Source organism: Lactuca virosa, chromosome 4 (genome assembly GCF_052849685.1).
Source record: "Lactuca virosa cultivar CGN04683 chromosome 4, Lactuca_virosa_CGN04683_v6, whole genome shotgun sequence".
Lineage (NCBI taxonomy): Eukaryota > Viridiplantae > Streptophyta > Magnoliopsida > Asterales > Asteraceae > Lactuca > Lactuca virosa.
In genome coordinates, this window is record NC_136429.1 from 241,276,744 (window position 1) to 241,296,731 (window position 19,988).

Genomic DNA, 19,988 nt, shown 5'->3' on the forward strand with positions numbered 1-19,988 from the left:
TAAACGGATGGAAGACAAGTATAATTGATAAGCATAAGCGTAAAATTGTACAATACTTGTTTAAACAGTTGATAAAACTTAGGGTAGTGTACACAAACACATGTATGAGCCTAAGATACAAGTTTTATAACCTGTATAAGATTATAAATACATAAACCTATATATGTGTATGTATGATGTATGTTGAACCTACCGAGTTGATAACCATCTATACGGTCATAACACTTTTGTAGTCGGGAATTATATGTTATTTTTATTAGTTGTATTATTTTAACGACATAACATATATTGATATTGAGGTTTAAAGCTAGCTTGTTTACTTATAACATATAAGCATTTAAACAAATAATTCACAAACTAGTAATATGTTTACAAAAAATAATGATATTTCAAGTGTATTTTGTATGATAAATATTACTTAGTACATATACTACCATGTACAGACGAGGGTCGGACATGAAACACTAGAGGGCAGGATCATTTTAGCAATTAAGCCGTTTTGAAATCCAACAACCCTATGCAGCCCTTCAAACCAGATTCCTCGTACCGTAAGTAGTAGAGTAGTAAATAATACTTTTGTATGATTTATATCGCATAAAATGATGATGTTGTTTGTATAAAAAAAAGTATATAGGCACATGTAATATATAATATAGTACAAGTAGTACATGTATTCCCCCACCCCCCCCCCCCTCCCGAAAATATGTAAAAGTGGCGTCGTAAGTCGTAACTCTCACTTTATTGAGCGGTTATCGAGTTGTTTTGCGTATTGGATGCAGAAACTGGGATGTATTGTCTTGAAGTCGAAATCTTCGGGATTAATTCGATTTCCTAGAAAATTTCGCTATAAATTAATATTTGAAAGTGATTGGGTATTTTGACTAAGTATGATGATTTATTGAATAATTTCTCAAGTTCTGTAAATCCAAAATTTATTTAAATAATTTATTTTAAAAAAATTTATCTAAAAATTTATTTTAATATTTTCCACAATTTTTAAATAAGTCTGAAATTTATTTAATCCCAAATATAATTAATAATTTCTAAAAAGTTAATAATCTAATGTTTATTTAATATTATATATATATATATATATATATATATATATATATATATATATATATATATATATATATATATATATATATATCATTGAAAAGATTTTTCCAAACTGGGGTAAGTTTTGAACATTTTATTTAAAGCTTCATGGTCTTGGGATCATTTTGAAAATAATTTGAGAAAGGGAGGGACCTAAGTTGGACAAATTTGAAGTTGGAGGACTGCATGTATTTAAATTGTAATGATGTTTGTACAGTTGAGTTACACAGGGTATACCTCCTGTGTTCGGTTCCATATACGGTCGCGAGAGAAAAAAAAAACATAAATGGTTCTTTGGCTTCGGTAATGAACGAAGGAGTAATAATCGAGCAAGGAGGTGGAGTGAGGAGGGACTTACGATGGTGGAGGTGTTGACTGGCGGTGGTGGCCGGCGGTTTTACAGCAGCGACAGTGGAGGTGACGGGGTGGCAGTTTGGTGTTGCTGCCCTTGTTTCTTCCTTCTGCTGACAGCTCCGACGAGAAGGGGATGGGAGGAGGTGGTGGGGAACACTTTGCAGAGTTGTAGCACCATATTAGTGGGTGGTGGTGATGGTTTGGTGGTGGAGAAAGGATGGTGGCAGTGAGGGTTTGAAGGTGGCAGGAGGGTGGCGATTCTGAGTTTTCTTCCCTTTTTGACAGAAACAGTGAGAGGGAAAGAAGGGAGATGTGAGGAAGGTGTTGGTTGATCAAGAGGGAGGTATAAGGAGGTGTTTGGGTGGTGGAATGGTGGTTTAGGGTGGTGGTGTTCGGTGTTTTTTTATGTAAACCGAGAGTGAGAGATGGAGGTTTTAGAGGAAGAGAAGATGGCAGAGGTGGTTTGTGAGTGATTTTTGGGGGTTCTTCAAGCCTCTTTTTATAGTAAAACAAACACACTCACATACCAATTGAAGCCATACACACAACCCATCACTTGGAATCCTTGGGAAAGCTTACACTCAAGAAGAAGAGAGGGAGGAGAAGGAAGCCTATGTGGGTTGATACAAGGAGGAAAAATATAAGATTTTTGGTCATCTTGAGTCACATGTGGGCCCCACATGGGGTTATACCCCAATTAAATGCCCAAAAACACTCAAAATCAGGTGCATCGGGATCCAAAAGTCGAGAAGTTTTTTTCGAAAGTACCGTGAGATAGAGTTTAATTCAAGGATTTCGGAACATCAAACGGATTGTTTTTTGGAGTTACAGAACTTCGGTAAAATGCGTTTGAAGTTTCGCGTCTAAACGGCTCGCGGTGTCCGTTTTCACGAGTTTTGTAAATATTTTTGTCAAAAATATTTCGAGTGTGAAATTAAATAATAGACTATAGTCTAATTCCAAAAATGTTCTCAGAAATCCCGTCGGCAATGCTTAAGTACCTCAACGGATCGATTCGGTTTTACGCGATTAAAAAAAATAGTGTTTTATTGTCTGTTTTCTTAAAACTGTCATATTGTTTGCATACGAACTCTGTTTTGGACGTTCTTTATATTTTTGGAAATAGGGGAACATGTACTATAAGATTTTAATGTTTACTACGCTCAAATTCCTTATTACGAAATTTCAGTTTTTCAGACGCATTAATCGGTGTTGCAGTTTGAGCGGTTTGATTCGGTTGATAGTTTACCCATTTGGAAGCAAGGTATCATCTGACATCTTATAATAGTTTAAATGAACTTATTTATTTTACTTAAGATACACTAAAACTCAATAATTCAGATTATCACAAGATTCGCGGTGAATTGGCCGTCTATAACATTAGCCCTAAATTTCAGGATGTCACATTACCTCCCCGTTGAAGGAAATTTCGTCCCAGAATTGAGTTCATACCGATAGTACAAGGTGTTTCGATGAATCATAATGTATTTTTGTGGTACTTGATCCATGTCTGGTCCTTCTATAATCGTCTTGTTCATACATGTCGTATATAATCAAGATTGAATAGACGATCGAATAAGTGATTCTACCTTAAGCCCACAACCAAACAAGGATCAGGAAGTAAAGCGGAGTTACAACTCCTAAGTTCATAGAATCTTATTTATATACAACCCTAACGCATATACTTAGCAAGAATAGATTACTAGCAAGGGTCCTTAGTTTCTATATGAATGACATGGTTATTTAGGGTGAGAAGGCAATTGGCGAGTATCTCTAAACTGCTTTTCTTATTTGGATGCTTGCCATATCTACATTGTAAGTTTCACTAATTTTGGGGAATTTATGTTTTTGTTGTGTTTCGAAACCTACGGTCAATAAAGCTTTTATCGGCACCAGTATCAATTAATACCGAAACCTTAACATTGTTTATAAAACGTAGCAATAGCCACAGGTGGTTCCTGGAGAGCATCTCCAGTAGTGATCATAAGTGCTCTTCCATTGCCACCCTGATTCTTCAGTTACGGGAAGTCCTTCCTAAAATGCCTTGGTTGATTGCATTCAAAACAGTTACGGCTTCCTCCTGCCGTAGTGGTTGGGGTTTTTCTGCAGTACCTAGAGATGTGACCTCTCATGTTACACTTGTTGCAGATTACCTCACTGCAATTTGCGACATGGTGGAAATTGCATTATGTACAATGAGGTAAAGTCCCAGTGTAGGACTTAGCTGGGGTGGGAGTGTTGATAATTGCGGCATAGACAGACACAGTTTCTGGTTCAGTTTTGTGATGCTTGGAGTCCTCCTATTGATTTCCCATGAAACTTCCTTTTGGTACTTCCAGCATGGTTCTTTTCTGCTGGTGGGGCCATGGTACCCTGACGGAGACACTACTCAGTCAACTGATAGGCCAATTGCTTAGCACTATAAAAAATGGAGGGTATTGATGCAGTAACCAGACCTTGAACAAGTGAAGATAGTCCCCAAATGTATCTCTCCATCTTCTTATCTTCTGAGGGTACCATTCCTGGGCAAATGTTATCAAGGTCATTGAATCGGGAGGTGTAGGCAGCTATCTCAGATCCTTGCATGGTCAGATTCCAAAAATCTTATTCTAGAGCCTGGATTTCCAGTCGGGGGTAGTATTCTCTGATCATCATCTGTTTTAGTGGTTCTCAACCCATGGCATAAGCTTCAGTGATTCCCATAGACTTTTCATGGTTATTCTACCAAGTTAAGGCGGAGTCCATCAGCGTGCAGGTAGTGTACTTGACCCGACAGTCATCGGGGCAAGCACTGATGTGAAAAACTGCCTCAGTCTTTTCTATCCAACGGGATAGACCAACAGCTCCTTCAGTATCGTAGATGGATCGAGGTTTGCAGCCCATGAATTCCTTGTAGGAGCAGTGATAGGGGTTGTTTTGGTGAGTTGTTGGAGTGCCACTTTCACTATTCTATTGTTTCGTTTCAGGTTGCCTCGTATGCTGCCAAGGCTGTAGCAATTCCTTGTGCAAGCATATTTTGCATCATGGTGGGGTCCATTTGGAAAGTTTGGTTTACATTTGTTGCATTAGTAGTTTCTTCACATTTCGGAGTTTCTACTAAGGTTTGAGTTACTTGTGGGTCTTTCCTCCGGTTGCCTCGGGGAGTTGGCGGTGGACGAACTCGTGGTTCCTTTCATGGGGCCATCGTCCTAATATGATCAAAATGGACACGTTAAGTTGTGTTAACACTACGAAGTCCTAAACAAGTATGTATGATTGCATTTTATGATAGTGTATTAGTATAATTTGTTCATAAAATCCTACAGATTTCCAAATTATAGGGAGGAATTGACTTCCTGAAATCCTACTGATTTCTAAACGATATGGTGATCGATTTGGAAATCCTCAAGATTTCCAACTGATAGGGAGAAGGTGATTGGTTCAGAAATACTCTAGATTTCCAAATGATAGAAAGGGGACGTTAATTGCTAATGATTGTATATATGGATTCTAAGGTACTAGGTTGCTGTAGCGAATCTGGAGAACATTCTTCACTCTCTAAAATTCTCAACCGCTAGTCTATCAAACTCCTTGCTCAATGTTGGTTGTGCACCGACCTGACCATAAACAACATAGGTGCGCATTCCAGATTTATTTATGGAATGACTTATGTATGGTACTAACCTTTAATTAAGACGTCTGACCTAAAGGGTTGAGTTGGAAGTTTTAGTTGAAGGGATGTTTAGAATTTTATTAAGTTTTCTCATCGTGGGTTAGAGTGTATATCAACTCATATATATTATGGTTGGTGGAGTTTGTAGTATTATTAAAATTTTGTTTTGTACTCCAAGGATAATATGTACAGACAAGGTCCAGACATGAAGCACCGAAGCGCAAGATCATTTTGGCAATTAAGCTGTTCTGAAATCCAACAACCTTATTGTGACAACCCGAACCTTTTTCCGTTTCCATTAACCGATTTCCGTTAATAAATTTGAATTTTATTAAGTTCCCGTCAAACTTCTTGGTTTAGAAAATCATCTAGTTTTATATAATTAAATTTATATACGATTCGGAACCAAAATCGTGCGAAAAACCCGAATCTTCTTGAAAAATCAAATAGTTTTTGGCCTAAGTGAGTTTACGGCCGTAAACCCGTGTACGGCCGTACACTCGTTTACGGCCAATGTCGGGTGGACCCCACCACCGACCATGAAAACCCCCTATAAATACGAGACCCTACCCCTCATTTACATTTTTCTTGCCGAACACTCTCTCCTTCTCTCTCTAAACTCTTGACCGCACACCCCAAAAACAACCTTATCCTTCCGAAAATCATCGAGAATCGTCATTAGGAGTTGATTTGGAGCATCTAGAACACATTTTTCATCGAATCCAACATCCTTGTTCTTGAGTGTACGGCCGTACACCCTTCAAGTCTGCAAATCTTCATTGACTGTAAACCAGTTCACGGTCGTACACACTTCAAACCTTCAAAGGTCGTAAACCCTTCGAGAGGCAGTTCACGTCCGTAAACCCCCTTCACGGACGTAAACCCCATTCACGGCCGTAAACACTTCCTAAGCAGTGAATTAGACTGAAAATCCGCTTTCCTCGATTCATTCAAGTCCCGGTAACATTCCTTAACCGAAAGCAAGTGTTTTCTAACACTTTATCTAACGAAATCGCTAATTTAGATACATATATGTATTTAATTGTTATTAGGATTCCGTTAAGTGCCACACACTACAACTCGAGGGTCTTCATTCCAGTTCGTTGATTCGACGCTTGTACACAACTAACAGTGAGTTCATACCCCCTACGTTTTTATGATTTTTAATGTTTTCAGGGGGGAATACAAGCCAAACATAAATGATTTTAACAAGTTTAAAACTTATGCAATTGATACTGTCAAACGATTCCCACGTTTTATAAAATATTTAGATATTTTATCCCTTTTTGTACTATGTTGAGCATAAGGGACAATTTTATCTTGGAAACATAATTGCATAATTTTCAGAACAATTTACAAACCAAGTACATAACATTTCAAGCAAACTATAATGGGTATAGTTTGGGGAATTCAATACACAGCTTTTATCAATTCAGATTACATACATGGGTAAACATATAAACTATGGCAGATTTAGTTTATGATATATATTACTACGAGAATACAACATTTAATAATTATTTAAGTATATTTATTACCTTATACAGTATACAACGGATTCAAATACAAGAGAACAATACAGAACCACACGTAAACTAGTTAATACAGGATTGTGAGACAACACTTCGATTGTACCCTTTGGGGGTACAGGTTAAATCCTATCATAGTAGAACGAGAGTCTCCTGGAGGGAGAGCATGAGATTTGTGAATAGATCTATTCTGGACTGACAATCCCACACCTGAACTGTTAGCTACAGTTATGCAGGCATGCCTCGGGTGACAAATGTCATTTAACCGACACTTGAAGAACGTCGGAAAGGTCACTAGGTCATATCAAGCATGGTTATACAACTCACAATAGTATAAACTAAACATTTGTTTACAGAACCATTCTTCATTAGTTTTATTTTCAGGAATGAAACTACTATACATACTGGTGGTAGCCAGGGTTTATACTGGTGGTAGCCAGGGTTTTCAAACAGAACATGTCACACCCCCAAACCAAGGATGGCGGAAACGTCCGGGGGTTGAGGACTTCATGTATAGTATCATAACAACAATTGTAATAGTAATTCAAGCAAACACAACCAACATATATATAACTGAAAAAGTTACATCATTGTATGAATTACATGTTTACGAATCAATTACAATATGTTGACAAAATATGAAATAGTAGACGCCTTAGCGTCCCATCCTCAAAAGCACTTGATTACCTGTTTAATGATTTCCTGAGAATACAAGTTGTTTGAAAAAAATGTCAACACAAAGGTTGGTGAGTTCATAAGCTTTTGTTTGGTATTATTAAAAGCCTTTCGTTTGTGAAAGTAGTATTTGTGTTAGAAAATCCAATATTTTCCTTAATGTGTAAATGTAGTCTTAAAACCCAAAGACCGAAATGTACAAGTAATTTGTCATATTTATAGTAAAACAATGCAAGTTTAAATCGACATAAACTCGTTAAATTTTAATGAAATTCTCGTAAATTCCAACGTTTATTAATACTTTATGTGAGTTATTATAACCATGCTATGACCTAGTTGGCCTGAAACGACGTTCTTCAGGCGTCGGAAATGTTATGACATTTGTCACCCCAGACCTGCCGGTCTAGCTGTTGCATGCAGCTTAGGTGTGGGTTTATCAAACCCAATATAGATCTATACACAAGTATCACGCTCTCCCTCAAGGAGACTCTGGTTACAATACAGGACTTAATGGTAATTTGAAGTAAATGTCTCACAAAGTCATTAACGGAATTATGTGTTATGAAAACTTGGTACCGTATGGCCGTACCTTGCTTAATGAAAATATCCTTTGTATAAATGTACCCTTTTTAAATGTATGTGTTATGTAATGTATCATAAACTATACCTATTATAGTTTATCAACCAAGGGTAGTACGTGGTAATGTATGCAAACTATATTCAAAATAGTTTATTAAATGTTTGAATGTATCGATTGTACTTTGATTATAATCACTTTGATGTGCAAGTAGCCATTTTAAAGCTAAGAGTTTGAACTACTTGCACCTGGAACAGTTTTGAAAACTAAAATATTTAAGTTGACCAAAACAGTCCGTGATTAACGTCCATCTTTTCTGATGTAATCTGTTAGAAAACGTTTAATTGTGTTCTTGATGATTTTACTTGTATTCCCCCCTTAAAACTTAAGAAAAACATGTAAATGTAGGGGTATGAACTCACCTTATGTGTTATTAGAGGATGGATGTTGGAGAAGAGAAGTGTTCAACCCAAGAACACTTAGAAGATGCCTTGACGAATCGAGAACCTAACATGAAGGTGACGATGTTTGTGTAAGATTCTTATGATTTTGAGTAGAAGGATGTGTAATAATCATAAGAAGAATGAATTATACTTACCAAGAGTGGAAGAAAGCTTGATAATCAGCCTTGGAAGTCTTGGAATTGAGAGAGAATGGTGAGAGAATTTGGAGTGTGATCCTTGGAGGAAAATGAGAGAATGAAAGAAGTATGAAGAGAGGGGATGGGTTTTTATACTTAGACAAGGAGTGGGGCTGGTCATGTAGTGGGTATGAGTTGGTCATGTAGTGGGTAAGAGCTGGTCATGTAGTGGGAAAGAGTTGGCCATGTAGTGGGTGTGAGTGGTGGCATGTGACATAAAGTAAAGTAAAGTCATCTTTCCACCTCAAGCACCTCCCCTACTAATTATTGGTATGAATGGCCCTAAAAACGTGGGGATTACTGACATATAGAGTTCTAACTGTAAAAATAAAGTTTTTGGTGAAAATCCCGCGTTAAAATGATGAAAAACGGGCCTAAAACAAAGTCGTAGTCGAAAAACAGGAAACATTATGACACGCAAAAATGCATGTCGTCTTCTTTTATGACAGGGGCTTCCTTGATACTCATTGCGTGTCATCAACACGCGCGTCGTAAGGTTATGACAGACAAATGTGTGTCGTCTTCCTTTATGACAGGGACTTCGGTCCTGAAGCTTCAGTTTTGGGTCCTTAAGCCTATTTTACCCGTTTTTACCCCGTTTCAAGTGGTTTTTGACCCAGTTAAGGGTCGGGATGGCCCGAATGATTACAAAAATTTAAAGGAACTTTTGAGAGAGATTCGGGAGAGATTTTAATAGAGAGAGGTTGAGTGAAAGAGATTGTGAGAGGTTTCGTTTGTGATCTTTTTGAGTGTCCGGCTTCGCAACGAAAGGTCCATAAACCCCGTTAAGCCATGATTTAGTGTCTTACACAATCCCGATGATTGTGCAATAGTGTTTTATCGCTTTGGTTCGTTGTTTAGCACTGTTAAGGCTAAGGAAAATCAAACACATGAATTTTTCAAATGATGTTTTCTCATTGAAATAGTGAATTGTATAATGTAAACCCTAACATACAAGGGTTAATGGAGTTGACCGGTTTGACTTGTTGACTTTGTTTGACTTTGACTTGACCGAAATTTGACGGTTGTCACATCATCCCCCCGTTAGAGGGAATTTCGTCCCGAAATTTGCATTTTGATTGGGACTTCAAGAGTTTGGAAAAAGATGTGGAAAACTTTGCGTAGTACAAGAAATTGATTATGGTGAGGAACAACCCTCCTGATGTCACATGACGACCTTGGAAATTTCTTATTGTAACTTGAACTGAGTCAATTTAAAAGGAGTTTATTGTTTTGGGATGATAGAGTATTCTATGTGTGCTTTTATACTCCCTGTTTTATCCTTGGTATTACCACTATGAATATTTTATAACGTAGTTAGCGAGTTCCATCATTACGAATGTTTCAACAAATTTTGACGAAATTTGCATTATAAGTCCTACTAGTTCTTTTATAGTCGATTGGCGTAAACTAGTCGTATATCATTAAGATTGCAAGGGCATTTTGGATGGGTGACCCCGCCTTAAGCCCACAACCAAACAAGGAACAGGGAATGAGGTGGAATCACACATTCTAAGTCCATAGAATCTTAATGATATATGACCATAACGTTTACACTAGCCATCATAGATTCCAGGGGCGTAGTATTATTGGGGCCAGGAGTAGGAATTGTAGTTCAAAATAAAATTGTTATAAGCCTGCTATCTTCAAACTTGGGCTTTGGCCCCTCCCGATTCCTAATCAGAATGGTCCAATACTCTTGCCCGATCCAAGTCGAGAGTTGATTCATGTGGCTTGAGCTTAGGATTGGGTCTTAGAGAAAGAGGCAATGCGTCAGGCTGGCTTCACAGAGCTGCAAAAACTCTTCTCTCTCGACAGTGGATAGATAACATGCCTCGGATCTTCAGGCCCACATTGCCTACTGGGCCAACTCAAATGAACATCCACTTTGTTACCCCACTTGGGTTATAGGCAAGTGTTACCAAGCCCGATATCAAGAAATCAAAATCGATTCATCCCTATTTGCCCAATTCGCTGCCTATCTCGCCTGCTGTTCGTTTCTCGTTGTCTCGCTAAGTCAGTCGCCTGGTCTCACTCTCGCCAATCGCCATCGCCTAATGCCCAAATCCCTATTCACACTTCACAGAAATCAGGTATGTAATCCTGAGACCCATATCCTGTTCAGCTGTTCTTTCTTTTCTGATTGTAAGATTGTTGATTGTTGGTGTTGGCGTATTGCACTGCTGCTGTTGTTTTCAGTCAATCCGTTGCCTATTTATGCGTTACTACTGTCTTACTGAGTTTCTTTTTAATTTGGCTGTCATTTGTGATTTGGCGATTTTCCAATTTGATTTACAAGTTATGAACTTATAGATTTTGTTATTGTTAAATGAGTTATTGGTTATTGTTCAAATTTTGATTTTGATTTTTTTTTGTTAATTTCAGTTTATAATATTTTCGGCCCCCTCCCCCAAGTTAATTGTTCAAGCTCCGCCACTGATAGATTCACTGGTAAAAACCATGAGTTTTTACATAGATGATAAGACTTATTTGGGTTTTGCCGTGTTCCCAAGATTCATGGTTTATAGACTTGAATAGATGCTAGTTTTAGTAATAAAAAGAAATTTAGAATTTAAATGTCGATGTTAGATGCTTGTACTGATATTTAAGGGGTTAAAAAATATAAAGTTTTATTAGTTACCTATAGCGACACTCAAGTCATAATTTGCATGTGTGAAGACTTGGAGTACTTTCTAATGAAAAGTGTGCTACTGGGGAAATTCAAAACTGGTACGTAGCTTCAAAGTCAAGAATATGCACTAGGCATGTGATGCATTAAATGCATGAGGCACAAAAGTCCTAATTTGCAGCAATATATACGTATATGTGTGTGAATTGAAGAAGAAGGTTACGGCTCAAAGACCATTCATTTCCTCTTTATTTTTTATTTATTACTCCTCCCACTTACCTTATATAAATCATCACAGAAGAAGGTTACGGCTCAAAGACCATTCATTTCCTCTTTATTTGTTATTCGTTACTTCTCCCACTTCCCTTATATAAATCAGCACATTCTTACCGCGACTCTTTAACTTCTCCCTCACAAATGGATCCGCCTGCAGATCATCAAAACCCCATAGATGACCTCGATCGGTTTCAGTACTTTGATCATCAGGATCTGTTCAGGTATATATAAATGTCACTCATTACACCATCTTTCGCACAGAAAAGTGATTTTGTTTATATTGATCAAAACATGGTTTGATTTTTGCAGTGGTGACCTGCTCAACCATCAGGATTTCGAGTTGTCGGAAAAATCGCATGAAGTGCTCGATCAGAATGTTTCCACAGTACTTAACAAAGATCAAAACATCATTTCTAGAAATGAGTTTCATGATCTTGATCCCCTTGAAGACATAAGCTTATGGGATTGTTGGGAGGATGGTAATTTACCATTGGTTAGTTTCAGTGAAGACTGTAAATCCGGTGGTGAGGCTACAGGTAGTTCTAGTGCTGCCACCACTGATCACGGTGGCCGGAAGGTGGCAAATAGATTGAGACCATTGGAGTTTGAAGAGATAGCGAAGTACTTTGAGATGCCGATAATTATGGCAGCAAAGGAACTAGGGATAGGGTTAACATTGTTGAAGAAAAGATGCAGAGAGCTAAACATAAACAGATGGCCTCATAGAAAACTTAAGAGCCTTCAATCCCTCATTCAAAATGCCAAGGTAAACTACGATAATAACCTTCTATACATTACTCATGCATGTATGCATGCACTTGGTAACCAAAGTAGTTTTGGTATTTTCTAAAATTTTAATTATTAGTTTCTTTATAACATAAACATAGGCCCTAGGCATATGCCACATCGAATCAATTGTTTTACTACGATTTCTGATTTATATTTACATAAACTTAACTCATTGTAAATTTTATGAACTCACACGAAAAATATATTGCATCTACCTAAAAAAACTAGGAGTTGGGATTAAAGGAGGAGGTAGAGACGTTAGCAGGGCACAAGAAGATGATGGAGAAATTTCCAGGTATGGAATTGACAGAAAGAACAAAGAAGCTTAGGCAAGCTTGCTTCAAAGCTATTTATAAGAAGAGAGGACTTAACAATACTTAGTCCTTACCTTTTCTTTTAGCCATTTTGTTATCATTAGTGGATTTTAATCTACATTGTATGTGTTTTTCTCTTGATAGTTTGATACTCTTTTTTTTTGTTTCATTTTATGTATTTGTCTATTGATTTTTAATGCAGAAAATTTTGTATAATTTGGGTATTATAGTTTGTATTATGTATTTAGCCATATTTTAGATTGCCGACACGACTACGCCGACGACTCTATACCAGAGGTCTATATAAATAGACTTATGAATTTAGTAGGAATAACTTGATTATAATCTTGTGATTTGTTCCATGTCTGATCCACTCCTAAGATTCTCTTGACATGCCCCCAGTTATGTGTAATTAAAATTTTATTAGACTGTTGATCCTAATGAGTCTACCCTAAGTCCACAACCAAACAAGGAACAGGTCCTAAGGCGGACTCACCATTTCTAGGTCAATCATTCCTTAATTACACATAACTTCGAGGTACACCTAAAGAATCTTAGAGTTACCAGTTGTAAATTGTTTGTAATACCAAGTAGTGAGATTCAATGAAATAAAATGCATGCCTATTTCATTGATAAACCTTTTAGTAAATATCCTTACCATTTATATATACATGTATATTTTCGCACTTTAGTGAACTATTCTTGGTGTTTCTGTTAACGTCTTGGAGATGGAGTTATGGTAGTGGGTAGAAGTAGGTTTTGTACGGGCGTTAAAATTTACACATCATGTTGCTCCTGCGAGAATAGGGGTAGAAGAGATAATTAATAGACGCCTAATCCTATAATTACTTATAGGGGTGATCCTTATTAGTTACGTCTATAATCACGTAGTGCATATCAGTTATACATAATTTGAGATAGAATAGACTTTGGAATAAATGACTCTACTCTAAGTTCACAACCAAACAAGGAACAGGAAGTAGAGCAATAGTAATAGATTCTGAGTCTATAATATCTTTAATTATGTATAACCTTGGCGTATGCACTCAGTTATCATATGCCTACTAATAGAGGTCTTTAGTTTTCCCATAAGTTGGTTATAGTATCACCAAATACTCCTATAGTATTTTTAGCTGTTTAGATTCGATTCTTAAAGTATTCTCTGTAGGGTGTAGTTAGGTTGATAGATTTGTTGCCCATTATGACTATCCCCCAGTATATGCAAGTCACTCCTCGGACAGATATAGTTGATCAGGCTATATCCTTCCCAGACTTGATTTACATATACCAAGGCATACCCATAATGTACAACTCCTCTTCTTTTATTTTATGTTCTTCTAGTTATGACACTATATGAGCATGTATGCATGTATTTATACTTTTAATAAAAAATCATTTATTTTCTAAAAGTATATTTATTTGAAAAATGCACAAATCAGAGACTATTAGTCCCAATTGTGTTTATAGTTTGTATATCTTATGTGGTTTGATATACTTAATTCACTATAAACTGTGCTCTGATACCAATCTGTCACACCCCCAAACCAAGGATGGCGGAAACGTTCGGGGGTTGAGGACTTCATGTATAGTATCATAACAACAATTGTAATAGTAATTCAAGCAAACACAACCAACATATATATAATTGAAAAAGTTACATCATTGTATGAATTACATGTTTACGAATCAATTACAATATGTTGACAAAATATGAAATAGTAGACGCCTTAGCGTCCCATCCTCAAAAGCACTTGATTACCTGTTTAATGATTTCCTGAGAATACAAGTTGTTTGAAAAAAATGTCAACACAAAGGTTGGTGAGTTCATAAGCTTTTGTTTGGTATTATTAAAAGCCTTTCGTTTGTGAAAGTAGTATTTGTGTTAGAAAATCCAATATTTTCCTTAATGTGTAAATGTAGTCTTAAAACCCAAAGACCGAAATGTACAAGTAATTTGTCATATTTATAGTAAAACAATGCAAGTTTAAATCGACATAAACTCGTTAAATTTTAATGAAATTCCCGTAAATTCCAACGTTTATTAATACTTTATGTGAGTTATTATAACCATGCTATGACCTAGTTGGCCTGAAACGACGTTCTTCAGGCGTCGGAAATGTTATGACATTTGTCACCCCAGACCTGCCGGTCTAGCTGTTGCATGCAGCTTAGGTGTGGGTTTGTCAAACCCAATATAGATCTATACATAAGTATCACGCTCTCCCTCAAGGAGACTCTGGTTACAATACATGACTTAATGGTAATTTGAAGTAAATGTCTCACAAAGTCATTAACGGAATTACGTGTTATGAAAACTTGGTACCGTATGGCCGTACCTTGCTTAATGAAAATATCCTTTGTATAAATGTACCCTTTTTAAATGTATGTGTTATGTAATATATCATAAACTATACCTATTATAGTTTATCAACCAAGGGTAGTACGTGGTAATGTATGCAAACTATATTCAAAATAGTTTATTAAATGTTTGAATGTATCGATTGTACTTTGATTATAATCACTTGTTATTCTTTATATTTTATATGACCAAATCCATTTGTAAACTGATGTGTGTCTAAATATTAAGATAAAATGTCATATATTGCAATAACATATAATCACATAAAGATATACACCTTGCTCAACATGTTACAAGGTGAAATGAAATTAACAGCAACTTTTCGTTGAAAAACAGTTTCTGTTACTGTTCTTAGAAAATTTATAAAAATATCATCAAAGCTCTAAATCCAAATCCGCAAATTTTGAGAGTTTTTAATATGAGTCTAGTTTGTTCGTAAATTTTACCATGATTTTTAGTGATCTCTAACAGAGGTGAAAATGTTCATAATCACAGACTGATCCGGGTTTGCCTCTGAAATGACAGGCAGTTTTGTAAAAATCACCATAAATTGTAGAAAAATCATATGGAGATGTGCAAGTAGCCATTTTAAAGCTAAGAGTTTGAACTACTTGCACCTGGAACAGTTTTGAAAACTAAAATATTTACGTTGACCAAAACAGTCCGTGATTAACGTCCATCTTTTCTGATGTAATCTGTTAGAAAAAGTTTAATTGTGTTCTTGATGATTTTACTTGTATTCCCCCCTTAAAACTTAAGAAAAACATGTAAATGTAGGGGTATGAACTCACCTTATGTGTTATTAGAGGATGGATGTTGGAGAAGAGAAGTGTTCAACCCAAGAACACTTAGAAGATGCCTTGACGAATCGAGAACCTAACATGAAGGTGACGATGTTTGTGTAAGATTCTTATGATTTTGAGTAGAAGGATGTGTAATAATCATAAGAAGAATGAATTATACTTACCAAGAGTGGAAGAAAGCTTGATAATCAGCCTTGGAAGTCTTGGAATTGAGAGAGAATGGTGAGAGAATTTGGAGTGTGATCCTTGGAGGAAAATGAGAGTATGAAAGAAGTATGAAGAGAGGGGATGGGTTTTTATACTTAGACAAGGAGTGGGGCTGGTCATGTAGTGGGTATGAGTTGGTCATGTAGTGGGTAAGAGCTGGTCATGTAGTGGGAAAGAGTTGGCCATGTAGTGGGTGTGAGTGGTGGCATGTGACATAAAGTAAAGTAAAGTCATCTTTCCACCTCAAGCACCTCCCCTACTAATTATTGGTATGAATGGCCCTAAAAACGTGGGGATTACTGACATATAGAGTTCTAACTGTAAAAATAAAGTTTTTGGTGAAAATCCCGCGTTAAAATGATGAAAAACGGGCCTAAAACAAAGTCGTAGTCGAAAAACAGGAAACATTATGACACGCAAAAATGCATGTCGTCTTCTTTTATGACAGGGGCTTCATTGATACTCATTGCGTGTCATCAACACGCGCGTCGTAAGGTTACGACAGACAAATGTGTGTCGTCTTCCTTTATGACAGGGACTTCGGTCCTGAAGCTTCAGTTTTGGGTCCTTAAGCCTATTTTACCCGTTTTTACCCCGTTTCAAGTGGTTTTTGACCCAGTTAAGGGTCGGGATGGCCCGAATGATTACAAAAATTTAAAGGAACTTTTGAGAGAGATTCGGGAGAGATTTTAATAGAGAGAGGTTGAGTGAAAGATATTGTGAGAGGTTTCGTTTGTGATCTTTTTGAGTGTCCGGCTTCGCAACGAAAGGTCCATAAACCCCGTTAAGCCATGATTTAGTGTCTTACACAATCCCGATGATTGTGCAATAGTGTTTTATCGCTTTGGTTCGTTGTTTAGCACTGTTAAGGCTAAGGAAAATCAAACACATGAATTTTTCAAATGATGTTTTCTCATTGAAATAGCGAATTGTATAATGTAAACCCTAACATACAAGGGTTAATGGAGTTGACCGGTTTGACTTGTTGACTTTGTTTGACTTTGACTTGACCGAAATTTGACGGTTGTCACATAACATACTATACAAAGGTTTTTGTACAAAAATACTCACATACTACGATTGGGGGTAACCAGACATACAAACTAATGTTTTTCATATACTACAACAGGATACAGTAACAAACATTCATAGTTAATTCTATAATTCCTTAGTTTAGGCATCAGGGCTACGTATGGAGAATATTTGATAGACTGTGCAATGTGTGGTTTCCGCCTCATTTCCTGTTCCCTGTTTGGTTGTGGACTTAGGGCAGATCCACATAATCAACTGTCTGTTCGTTATTGGTTTATACATGGCTAGCATGAACTGAGTAGTCATAGATAGAACTGATATTATCACAATTTTACTAAAGAAAATATTGGATTTTCTTGGAAACATGCGAACATTTTTACAGAGTCATCAACAAGTTTTCATTACAAAAACATCGCTTATGAACTCACCAGCTTTATGTTGATACTCTTTCAAAACTGCTTGTATTCTCAGGAAATCAGTAGACAGGTACCTCCTGGAGTTTTGAGAAGACGGAGCGTATAGAGTCACGTCTTTTTCTTTTGGTTATACTTTCGATGTATAAAAACAAGAATCAAACAGATGTAAATACCTTTTTCATATATGTATTTAATGGTTGTGTTTACTATGATTACTATGATGCAATTGTTGTGATACTACATATGACGTCATCCACCCCCGAACGTTTCCACTGTTCCGGTTTGGGGGTGTGACATGACACCTATGCGTCCCTTCAAAATGGATTCCCCGTACCGTACATAGCCAAGAAGTAGTGTAATTAATAATAATACTTTTATTAGGAGCTTTTTGCTATAGTTACATTTCCTCTTTCGAGGATACGCGTTCTCTATAGCCAATTTAGCTCTAATACCATTCTGTCACACCCCCGACCGAAGCGGAACATGCCAGGAGTGCGACTAAGTTCATGAATCACAGATAAACTGAATACATAGCACAAGTACAATAGTAAACAGAACAACATTTGTATTCTATCATTAAGTTTGAATACAAGGTTCTTATAGATAATAATAGTATAGTAGTTGCCTTAAACAGATAGACAGATAAAAAAAACTAGATAGCTAGGTCGTCTATAATCCATGACGAATCTTCTATCTGAAAATTTTGTCTAATGATCTCCTGAGAATACATGTAAGTTTGAGGGTCAACACAAAGGTTGGTGAGATTCACAGGTTTTCTATAATAATGATACTTTTAATATGATCCAAAAAAGTATTGCCTTTGTTGTAAGTAAAAGTGTGTTTGGAAAATGTTTGATAAAGATAGAAATCTAAACTATGGTTTATAGATAATGAAATCTAGTTAGGTTTATAGTCACGAAGTTGTACGGATAACGGATAAACGGACATACGGATATACGGATAAAGTTATCTGCCATGGTTGTACTTAACAACCACAGATACGGATAAACGGATGGAAGACAAATATATTTGATAAGCGTAAGCATAAAAGTGTACGTTACTTGTTTAAACAGTTGATAAAACTTAGGGTAGTGCACACAAGCACATGTATGAGCCTAAGATAAAAGTTTTATAACTTGTATACATATATTAACCTATATATATATATATATATATATATATATATATATATATATATGTGTGTGTGTGTGTGTGTGTGTGTGTATGTATGATATATGTTGAACCTACCGAGTTAATAACCATCTATACAGTAATAGCACTTTTGTAGTCGGAAAGTATATGTTATTTTTATTAGTTGTATTTTTTTTAACGACATAACACATATTGATATTGAGGTTTAAAACTAGCTTGTCGAGCGGTTATCGAGTTGTTTTGCGTATTGGAACCGAAAACTGAGATGTATTGTCTTGAAGTCGAAATCTCCGGGATTAACTCGATTTCCTAGAAAATTCTGCTATAAATTAATATTTGGAAGTGATTGGGTATTTTGACCAAGTATAATGATTTATTGAATAATTTCCCAACTTTTGTAAATTCAAAATTTATTTTACTATTTTCCACAATTTTTTAATAAGTCCGAAATTTATTGAATCTCAAATATAATTAATAATTTATAAAAGGTTAATCATCTAATGTTTATTTAATCTAATATATATATATATATATATATATATATATATATATATATAGAGAGAGAGAGAGAGAGAGATAGGTTCGGGTGTTTTAACTAAGTATTGTGTTATTGTATGCATTATTGTGGACCAATCAAAAATTAATAGAAAAAACAATAATTAAATAAATCAATAAGGGTAACTAGGTAATTTGAGAAATAACTTCCACAAATACTCCCTATAATTTTGCTAGTTATCGTTGATTTTAACCTAATTCCCCCCTCTTATATACGGCCTACGAATCTTCATCACCAAATCGGTAGCAGTAGTAGCAGCGACGATGAGCGACGATGCGCTCTTCTCGGTCGGCTGGTAGGTGTCAAGGAATGAAGATGAAAAGGGTCTGAAGAAGAGACGCGAACAGCAATAGCCGGAGCAACGAAGGTTCGTCGGTCGGCTTCGCAAGTCGATGTGGTCGATGGGAACAACACAGAAGGTGTGGATGGCGTTGTGGTCGATGGTAACATTAGGTACGACTATGGCAGTACCTTGGAGTATGATACTGTGGATGGCGAATATGGTGTGGATGGCGCTGAGTGGTTGGGTTATATCGTGCTTGACTGTAGCTGATTAGATCGATGGTTCACTTCGTACTGGAGATATCGGTCCATTTCATGTTGGTTAGATCGCAATTTGCTATCGTTTTCGACTGCGTTGGTGAGTAATTCTTCCATTATCATGTAATAATTCGAATCAATTCTTGATTGGCGGGGTTTCTGCTTATTTTGCCCTAAGTAATATGCCCTTTAGGTATGCATAATTTGTAATCAAATCCTATGATAATGACGATGGTATGGTTAGGTTTTTTTTTCAATTAATTCGCATTCAACAGTGGGATTATGTTTGCTTCATAGTATTTTGAATTACCCCTTTCGTTGTATGAAGCTATCTTCTGATGAGTACGTACTGTTTTGAAGTGCAAAACTGTCATGGGATCAAAGTTGATA

At 36.4% G+C, this 19,988-nt stretch overlaps 1 pseudogene; it reads left to right on the forward strand.

Annotated features, from left to right (window-relative positions):
* The first annotated feature begins 19,519 nt into the window (after positions 1-19,519).
* Positions 19,520-19,666, forward strand: LOC145168989 (uncharacterized; annotated as a pseudogene).
* Positions 19,667-19,988: the final 322 nt, after the last annotated feature.